The 9,783-nt window shown below is 34.8% G+C and overlaps 1 protein-coding gene across 2 annotated transcripts in view; it reads left to right on the forward strand.

Annotated features, from left to right (window-relative positions):
• USP8 (ubiquitin specific peptidase 8) overlaps positions 1 to 9,783 on the forward strand; it is a 79,415-nt gene that overhangs the window by 7,105 nt on the left and 62,527 nt on the right. The gene's annotated exons all lie outside the window — the stretch shown is intronic.

Below are 9,783 nucleotides of genomic sequence, written 5' to 3' on the forward strand. Positions count from 1 at the left end.
AGGGTCACACAGCTAGTGTCATATGTCTGAGGCCGAATTTGAACTCAGGTCCTCCTGACACGAGGGTCGGTGCTCTATCCACTGAGCCACCTAGCTGCCCCCCGGGAATTTTATTCTTTTCCCATGAATTACATTCCATAGTATTTTCAGCCATTTCACAGTTGATGGGCACCCATTTTGTTTCCAGTTCTCTGCCATTTGAAAAGTGTTGTTATGAGTATATTGGACCTTTATGTCTGTCTTTGACTGCCTTGGTACATGTCTCAATGATGGGTGAGTCTTTGGGTCCAAGGGTATAAATGGTTTTTTAAAAATTCTTTTTAGAGGCAGCTAGGTGGCACAGTGGATAGAGCACAGGCCCTGAAGTCAGGAGTACCTGAGTTCAAATCCGGCCTCAGATCAAACACTGGACACTTACTAGCTGTGTGACCCCAGGCAAGTCACTTAACCCCAACTGCCTTAAAAAAAAAATTCTTTTTAATTATGTACATATTAGTAGTTATTCAAATGTCTAAGTTTTCTTAAATTTTTAAATTCAGTTTTATTTCATTTTCACATTTACATCATCTCTTCGTACCCTCCATCCCCATTGAGAAAGTAAGGAAAATAAAACCCACTACAAACATATATAGTCAAGCAAAACAAATTCCCACATTGACCTTGTCCAGAAAAAAAAAAACAAGTATCAATCACATTCTGAGTTCATCACCTCTCTATCCAGAAGTGATGAACTTGTTTCATCATTATCCCTCTAGAATTGTTGGTCATTGTATCGATCAGGTTCCTAAGTCTTTAAGAGTTGTTTGTCTTTACAGTATTATTGTTATAGAGGAGCATAAGCTCTGTGCCCAGTAGACATATAGTATGTACTGAAATTGAAATTGTTAGAAGTTTCTTCTCCCATAATATTTTCCTTCAAAAATATTATTGGTTTGGGTATTTTTATTCTAGTAAGTAGAGCAAGGAAATTGAAGGTTCAATCAGCTTTTCTATCTCTAAATCATTTTTAGTCAAGATATTTTAATATTTCAAGAATACCTAAACATAGCAGGACAAATTACTAAGAGTGTATCGATTGGATTCCAGTGCTATCCATAAATGGATTTGGGATTCTTTAGATGAGGTATCTCCTTAGAATAACAGAACTCATTAGAGATCTCCAACAAGGGTTCAATGAACATCTATTAGAGATTGTGAAGAGATTCCTAGTCGGATGTTAGATTGGCCGAATTCTGAAGTCCCTGCTCTGAAATGCTGTAAACTTCACTAACAATTAAAGTCCTGCTTATATCCTTTTTGACTTTCTCTTTTTGTCAGGCAAACACCTTTTACCATGTGCTTTGACTTCAGCAGAAATTAGTGCAATTATTTTAATTGCAACTTCACCTTCTGTAATGCTTAAAATAAATTTTAGCACCAAGTAACATTACTTGTTAGCTCAGCTTTAAAAATATAATTATGCTAAACAACATAGAAATAGAAGACAGCGTTGTCGTTTAAGGGACTCAAGTAATCTGAGGAAGCTGTTGTTCATTTGGGACTGCTCTTTACCCGTTAACGAAAAACAGAATATATGAACTTATTCAAATTTGGAAATCAGTACAAATTTCTGTTTAGTTCATTAAGCTAAATGACCTAAACAACATAAATCTTTTTTGTGTTTTACTAATCCAGATCTTTGGTACAAATGAGTCAACGAAAAGTAGAATATTTAAGAATATTCTTACCTTGTAACTGCTTTTTAGTAGAACTATAGAGTGAACTTCAAATTAAGTTATCTTTCTTCAGCTGAGAAACCTAATTGTCATGAAGTTATGCATCTTTTTTTCTCCATAAATATCAAGGTCAGATAATCCCTAATTATTTCTATTCAGGCATATATTTAGTGACTCAGATTAGTCTTCTCTGTGGCCCATGTGGAACAAAAAATTGGTAAAAAAAAGGCAGGGGAGGCGGGGCAGTGGTTGGACTAGTGCCACAGAGTCTCAGATCTGCTACTTGTTCCTTAGTGCTATAATATTGCAGCTGTAGAACACTTAAATTGTCTAGGGATTTCCTTGTTAGAATTGTGGTCCTTGTCTTGCTGTGGTGGAGTGAACTGTGACAATAGGTGGCTGGAAGCGGGTAAGTCAGAAATTACTGCCATTGCTACCCATCTTCTAAATGTACTTGTGTAGGCAGATATTAAAATTAGGTCCCTGTTTTAGTTATTAAATATGTAAGTCAGAAATTGTGCTTAGTATTTGCCAAGTGCTGTTTAGCTAAACATGATTATAGACATGTGCATGAATAATGGAAAAATGATAAAAAGGTTTTTTTTAAAGGAAAAAAGCACGAGAAGATCAGTGATTGAGGAATGAAAAAAATATGGGGTACTTTTGGATAATTGGATGAATAAAGAGAAGTCCATAGGTGTTTAACAAAGTGTGTTCAATAGGGTTTTTTGGACCAGGTCTGTGATTTCCTTAATGAAGTCATGACCATTAGAAACTGTTATTTGTGTGAAATGACCGTAAAATCACGGTGGATTATTCACCTAAGCCTAACTTCTCATAAATTTATTACCTTACATGAGTGAAGAAAACCTCACTTTATTCTTACGTGGCATTTTCAGTCAGCTAATTAATATTATGATAGCCACTAACAATGAAACAGGAACAAACTGGAAACAAAAATTACTAAGGTTTAGGGACAGGTGGGTGGCACAGTGGATATAGTGCCAGGCCTGGTTTCAGGAAGACTCATCTTCCTGAGTTCAGATCTAGCCTCAGACACTTACTAGCTTTGTGATCCTGGGAAGATCACTTAACCCTGTTTTCCTCCTTTTCCTCATCTGTAAAATGAGCTGGAGAAGGAAATGGCAAACCACTCCAGTATCTTTCCCAAGAAAGCCCCAAATGGAGTAACAAAGAGTAGGACACAACTGAAATGACTGAAAAACAACAATAGGATTTAGGGAATAAGAGTTGATGGAGTAGATAGCAAACCTCTAAGCCCATATAGTTCACTAGAAGTGTTAGGAATTCCAAGATATGGAAGTTTCTCTGCAAACCTCTAAGCCCACACAGTTCACTAGAAGTGTTAGGGATCCCAAGATATGAAAGTTTCTTTCACTTCTGTGCATTTGTCAATTGCTTATGGTAGGATTTGTCACTTTCAGAGATAGTCTTACAAATCTTCCTATGCTTTTATATAATCACCTTAAGGCATCTGGCCTTTAATTCTGCATGGATTTTTTTGTCTTTAGTGATAGCTTTTCTTCTATAGAAGAGAGGATTGAAAGATTTAGAGTGCAGTTTTAAAAATGTGGGCTTCCATTCCAGAATCAGTTACCCAGTAAATCTAAGCATCTGTTTGAAGGTAAAAGATAGACTTTTTGGGGGGAGGGGGAGGGGGAGGCAATTGGAGTTAAGTGACTTGCCCAGAGTCACACAGCTAGTAAGTGTTAAGTATCTGAGCTTAGATTTGAACTCAGGTCCTCCTGACTCCAGGGCCAGTGCTCTATCAACTGTACAACCTAGCTGCCCTGATACACTTTTTAAAACCCAGAATATTTTTCAGTTAATGAGGAAATCTCATTGCAAAGTTCCTTTCAATTTAAGCAGAAATGTACCTGAGAGATAAATAGCTGATCCTTAAACAGAACAGTGGAAACTTAAAACTAGTTGTTGTTTTTAATTCAACTTTTTATTTTCTCTCCCACCTCCCTGTCTCATTAAGGAAAATAAGGAAGTACAAAATCTTTGTAACAAATACATGCAGTCAAGCAAAACAAATTCCTGTGTTGATCAGTCGAAGATGTGTCATGTTCTACAAATTTAGTCCATCACCTTTCTGTGAGAGAGTAGGTAGCATTCTTCTTCATTGGTCCTCTGGAATCATGGTTGATCTTTGTGTTGATCAAAGTTCTTCAGTTTGGTCATTTTTACATTATTGTTAGAATATAAATTGTTCTCTTAGATCTGTTCACTTCATTCTGCATCAGTTCACATACTTCTGATTTCTCTTAAACCAACTCCTTTATTATTTCTTATAATAGAACTCCATTGTATTTATAAGCTATAATTTGTTTGGCTGGTTCCTATTAGATGGATTCCCTCATGATACAACCTTCTAAAGAGAGCAAAACATAGTGCCATAATGGAAAAATATTTAATGTTATGGTTTGAAAAAAACAAAAAAAGTAGAGTAAAGCATAGAGGCAAAAAGAATTTTGAAAACACGTATACAATTATAAAAAGAATTTCAGATTAACAAATGAAAATGAAGAGGTAGTAAGACAAGATGGAGAAGGGAGAATTGGTGATTGCTAAGAAAAACTCATCTTTGTCAAAGTGGAGGTTGTTTTTTAAGGAAAGTAATAGACTTGCCACATAAACAAGGAATTTTGTTAGTTAAGTTATTGAAGTAGTTATCATGAAATAAGGGATATTTATATTCCCATCCAACAGTATCCCTAGGGACAGGTAGATAGCCCAATGGCTTGAGTGCCAGGCCTGGAGTTAGGAAGACTCATCTTTCTAAGTTCAAATCTGGCATTAGACACATTAGCTATGTGACCCTGGGAAAGTCACTTAACGCTGTTTGCCTCATTTTGTCATCTGTAAAATGAGCTGGAAAAGGAAATGGCAAATCACTCCAGCATCTTTGCCAAGAAAAACCCAAATGGGGTCATGAAGAGTTGGACGTACCTGAAAAATGACTAAATAACAACAAGCCAACAATATAATTAACAGAATAGCAAACAAACAAAAAAAAAACCCCAAAACAATTTTAACAGTGGTAATATTAAATTTGAATTCAGTTCCCCCGTAAAGGGAAAAAAGCCATGGAGTATATTTTAAAAGATATATCATATTTGTCTTTAGGAAATAAATGTAAGTATATGTATAGATCAAAATTTAATGGACCACTGGATTTGAAATCAAAGGACTTGGTTTAAATTTTAACTCTACTTTTAATAAACCTGTGTGAAACAGCAAGTTATTTAAACTTTCTGCAACTCATACTTCATTTGTAAGATGAGGGGGCTGTACTAAATAATCTCAAAGTTTTTTAAAAGTTTGATCCAATTTAAAGGATATTTCTAAATTGTATCTTTGCAAGAGCTAGCTCAAGGAAAACTAAAGTTGTAGTAATTATCTAGTAGTTAAATTCAGACTAGAATGTATTGGGAGACATAAATCAAGTTATTTTAAACAATAGTAAAAAAAATTAAAATCAGTTTCTAATCATTGTGCAATAAATAACTGTAAATTCCTAAAAGAAAAACTTAGTTTTACAAGAAATAGGGCCCACATTAACAAGATTTCTATAGCCCCATTTATTAATATGAAAAGTGAAGCAAAAATATAATAAATTAGATTTGAGTAAATTAATGAGCAACTACATATAGAATATGGCCCAAAAGTCTTACTATAGTTACTGTAGAGAGATAATTTTGTGGGGGAATTAAAATGATAAATACATAATCTTTTCAAGTACTCAACAGAGAATTCGCAAAATTTAACTATACACGTGGGTGCACAAAAGCTCCAAGCAAATCTGAAGACCTAGAGGTTATATGTATTTCATTCAAAACCACAGGCTATAGCTGCAAACTAGAAATCAGTTTTAAAAATATGGTTAAAACGTATATGTTTACATGACAACTTCAGAAAAATCTGTTAAGCATTTGCTACTGGATAAAAAATCACAGTATTTCAAGAGTTGGAAGGGACTTCATTAATATTTAGTCTCTAACCCATAAAGAAACAAGTATTCCCCATCTGAGTGTTCATCCAGCTTTTGCTTGAAACCCTCCAAATAAGGAGAACTATTTCCTATAAAGGCAGCCCATTTCTGTTTTGGAAGACATCATAGTCACGACTAGCATATTTAAATTGCAAAGAGAACACAAATACAATATATCAGAATGTTTGGGATGTAGCCAAAGTAGTTCTTAGGAAAATTTATACCACTGAATACCTGCAGTCAAATTAGAGTAAAAGAGGAATGAGACCATATTTGAAGCAATTAGAAAAGGAACAAATTATATTTGGAAATGAGTGTGATATAAAAACAAAAGACACTAATAAAAAAAGAACAAATTGGTAAATTGAAGGAAAGCCTGATAAAAAGATACATATGTAATTTTAAGATGAGGGCAGAAATTAATAAAATGGAAACTTATAAGAACAATTGATAAGCTAAGAGTTTTTAAATTTAATATTCAATAAAATTGATATCACTAAAAGAGGAAAAAACTATAAAATTACTAGAATTAAGCATAAGAGGGATGAAAATAGCAAAAGCAAAAGAGATTAAGAAAATGTTAAGATTGGATATATATTGTCATTTTAATATTTTCAGCTACAAGCCTACAATCCAATACCATTTTCATTTAGCTTCTCACTCATCTTTTCACTTCCCAAATTCTTTTCTGAAGTACTTTCTTTTGATGGGTTCCAGTGTGTTCCTAAGATCTTCAGTTTCTTATCTAAGACTTTGAAAACTTTGGGAATGTTTTCCATCCTTTTGGTAATATAGTTTCATTTGTATCCAGGTGAATCACTAAAAGTGGGAAGTTGAGTAGTAGTCATTATTGTGACAGATCTTGCTAGATCCTCTCATATCTTGTGTACTGTCTTTTAAAGACAGCACCTATCATTGTTATCAGCTTAACAAACAGCACCCCTTAGCAGAGACCAACCACCAGTATTTGTGTTTTCTCTCTTTGAGCTTTACTAAATGATCCCTAGATTGACAGCACCTGTGGGTTGATAGTATCTTTCTTAGGACAAGCAGCTGCACGGAAGACCCAGATTCCCCCTTATCAGGAAACGCCTCAAATCTGTCTCTTTGTGCCAAATGTTGTATGTGTTTTCTCTCCCCTTCTCTGTGTCATATTCTTTTACCCTCCAACCTTTGGACGCAGGTTGCTTTCCTTCTTCCCCTCCAATGTTTGTGCATAATCCCTTTCATTTTTTAAAATAACAATTTTCCCTAATATCTTGTGGAGTAGAGAAACCTTCCTTGAATCCCATTACTCCTTTCTAGGAGGGAGAACAGTTTACTCTTTGTCCATAAGTAGCAGGTACTTGGTAATTAGAGAAATAAAAACCTAGCATATTCTATGTAAGCAGTTCCAAATTCCCTCTATTTTACATACTTGCTAGAAATTAGTTTTTTGTTCTTGCTTGCTAGTATTTCCCTGAAGAACTGCTATGGCAAACTGCCCTTCTTGAAGAAATCAAGGAAGAACCAAACGATTGGATAATTGATAAAATATAGTTAGAATGCCAATGCATTCAAATTAATGTCTAGATTCAGTGCCATACCAACCTAAAGACCATTGGGGCACTTCATAGAACCGATTAGACATAGAAAAACAAGCAGGCAGCACTGTTAAGGGAGCTGAAACAGCTCCCTCAATTGTTTAAAAGGCTATTTTAAATACCCTGCGAGAATTCAAAATGTACTGTTAGTGGTATTTGTAAAGACTATCAGGTGCTACACCAAACCTAATTCAGTGGGACAGATTCAGAAATAATTCACATTTACATATGAATGAAAAAGCAAGCAAAAGTAGATTAATTATAGGGAGACAAATAAAAAAGTGAAACAATCTCTGCTTTTAAGAAACTCATTTTTTTCTTATTTAATATATTTTATTTTTTCCCCAGTTACATATTAAAACAATTTTAAACATTTTAAGTTTTGAGTTTCAAATTTCTCCCCCCTTCTCTCCCTCATCCCTGAGGCGATAAGTAATCAGATATAGGTTATATGTATGCAGTCATGTAAAACATTTCCATATTAGTCATTTTGTAAAAAAAAAAAAAAAGACTCGAATAAAAGAAAAAGAATGAAAGAAAGAAAATTAAAAATAGCATGCTTTAGTTTGTATTCAATATCAGTTCTTTCTCTGGAGGCAGATAGTTTGCCTCATCATTAGTCCTTTGGGATTGCTGAGAATAGTTAAATCATTCACAGTTCTTCATCATACAACATTGCTGTGACTGTATACAATGTTTTCCTGGTTCTGTTCACTTCACTTTGCATCAGTTCATGTAAGTCTTTCCAGGTTTTTCTGAAATCATCCTGTTTGTCTTTTTTTTTGGTGAGGCAGTCTTGGTTAAGTGACTTGCCTAGGGTCACACAGCTAGTAAGTATCATGTGTATGAGGCTGGATTTGATCTCAGGTCCTTCTGACTACAGGGCTGGTACTCTATCCACTGAGCCACCTCACTGCCCACCTGCTTGTCATTTCTTACAGCACAATAATATTCCATCATAATCATGTACTTGTTTAGCCATTCCCCAATTGATGGACATTGCTTTGATTTCCAATTCTTAGCTACCACAAAAAGAGCTGCTATAAATATTTTTGTACAAATAGATCCTTTTCCCTCTTTTTGATGTCTTTGGGATATAGATTTAGCAGTGGTATTGCCTGGATCAAAAGTTATGCACACTCTTATAGCCCTTTGGGCATCATTTCAAGGAACTCATTCTAATTGGGAGAAAGAACACATATTGGAGGGTTCAGTTTTAGGGAATATAGCAAAGCTTGATGATTCTTAGAGGGCAACAAAGATGGCCAGTGGGCTGGAGTTTGCAACGGAATAGATGATTAGATGGTGTTCTTTAAGGCACAATAGAAGGGCAGCTGATAAGGCTTAGCTTGGTGGTCCTTTATCTTCCAGTCCTTTAAGTTTTTTACTTATTGCTTTCTTCATATCAACTCTTTGGGGTAAATAGTGCAAGTCTTATCCCACTTTTCTACATGAAAAAAACCTAGATTTAGAGAAATGAAGTCACTGGCTGGGATCACACAGCAACTATGCAGTAAACAGTAATCATTTTTAAGCACCTACTCTATGGCAGTCACTGTGCTGAATGCTCAGGGTACAAAAGATGCAAAAGACAGTCCGTACTCTCAGGAAGCTCAAAGTCTAATGTGAAGACAACAAGCAAACAAATTTGTACAAGCCAGCTATATACAGGATAAACAGGAAAAATGAAAAGAAAGAAGGCATTAGAATTAAGAGGGGTTGGAAATGTGTCATGGAATCCAAAGGGGAGATTTAAATCCTGGTTTTTCTCACTCTAAGACCAGTACACTATGTTACTTCTCCTCCTAATATTATAGGAAAAAAATAGGATTATTAATAAATTACATGTTTTGTAAAGAAAGTATTTCTCGACTATGAAGAAAAGTGTTTTTTAATCTATCAAATGAAAGAGACTATTATTACAAGTAAAAAGAATTATTAGTCACAAAAACACTTGTGAACCAAATAAAAAGAAATAACACATTGAGAAACTTAAGGGGAAGGTAATATTACTGATAAAATCTCGACATCCAGACTCTTTAAAAAACCTAGTACAAACTTCGATATTGAAGCCCCCATCATCAAAGACGAAAAACATGATAAAATCACCTGAAAAATTGTTTAATATCTATAATAATCAAAGAAATACACTTTGACACATTACCAAACAGCCATCTAATTGCCAAAAATAATTAAGAATAACAAAACTCAGTGTTGACAGGGTGGAGGGGAAACGTTGTTGAATTGCTCATAGAACTATAAATTGATATATTTTTGCTAGAGAATAATCTGGAAATAAATAATAAGAATTAGAAATTTTAATTCTCTTTGACCTGTGATTCCCATTACTGAGACCATGCCTTAGGATGTTAATTAAAAAAGAAAAAACAGGGGCAGCTAGGTGGCTGAGTGGATAGAGCACCGGCTCTGAAGTCAGGAGGACCTGAGTTCAGATCCGGCCTCAGAC

The sequence above is a fragment of the Vombatus ursinus genome, unplaced genomic scaffold (genome assembly GCF_900497805.2).
Source record: "Vombatus ursinus unplaced genomic scaffold, bare-nosed wombat genome assembly UNPS02014848.1, whole genome shotgun sequence".
Classification (NCBI taxonomy): domain Eukaryota; kingdom Metazoa; phylum Chordata; class Mammalia; order Diprotodontia; family Vombatidae; genus Vombatus; species Vombatus ursinus.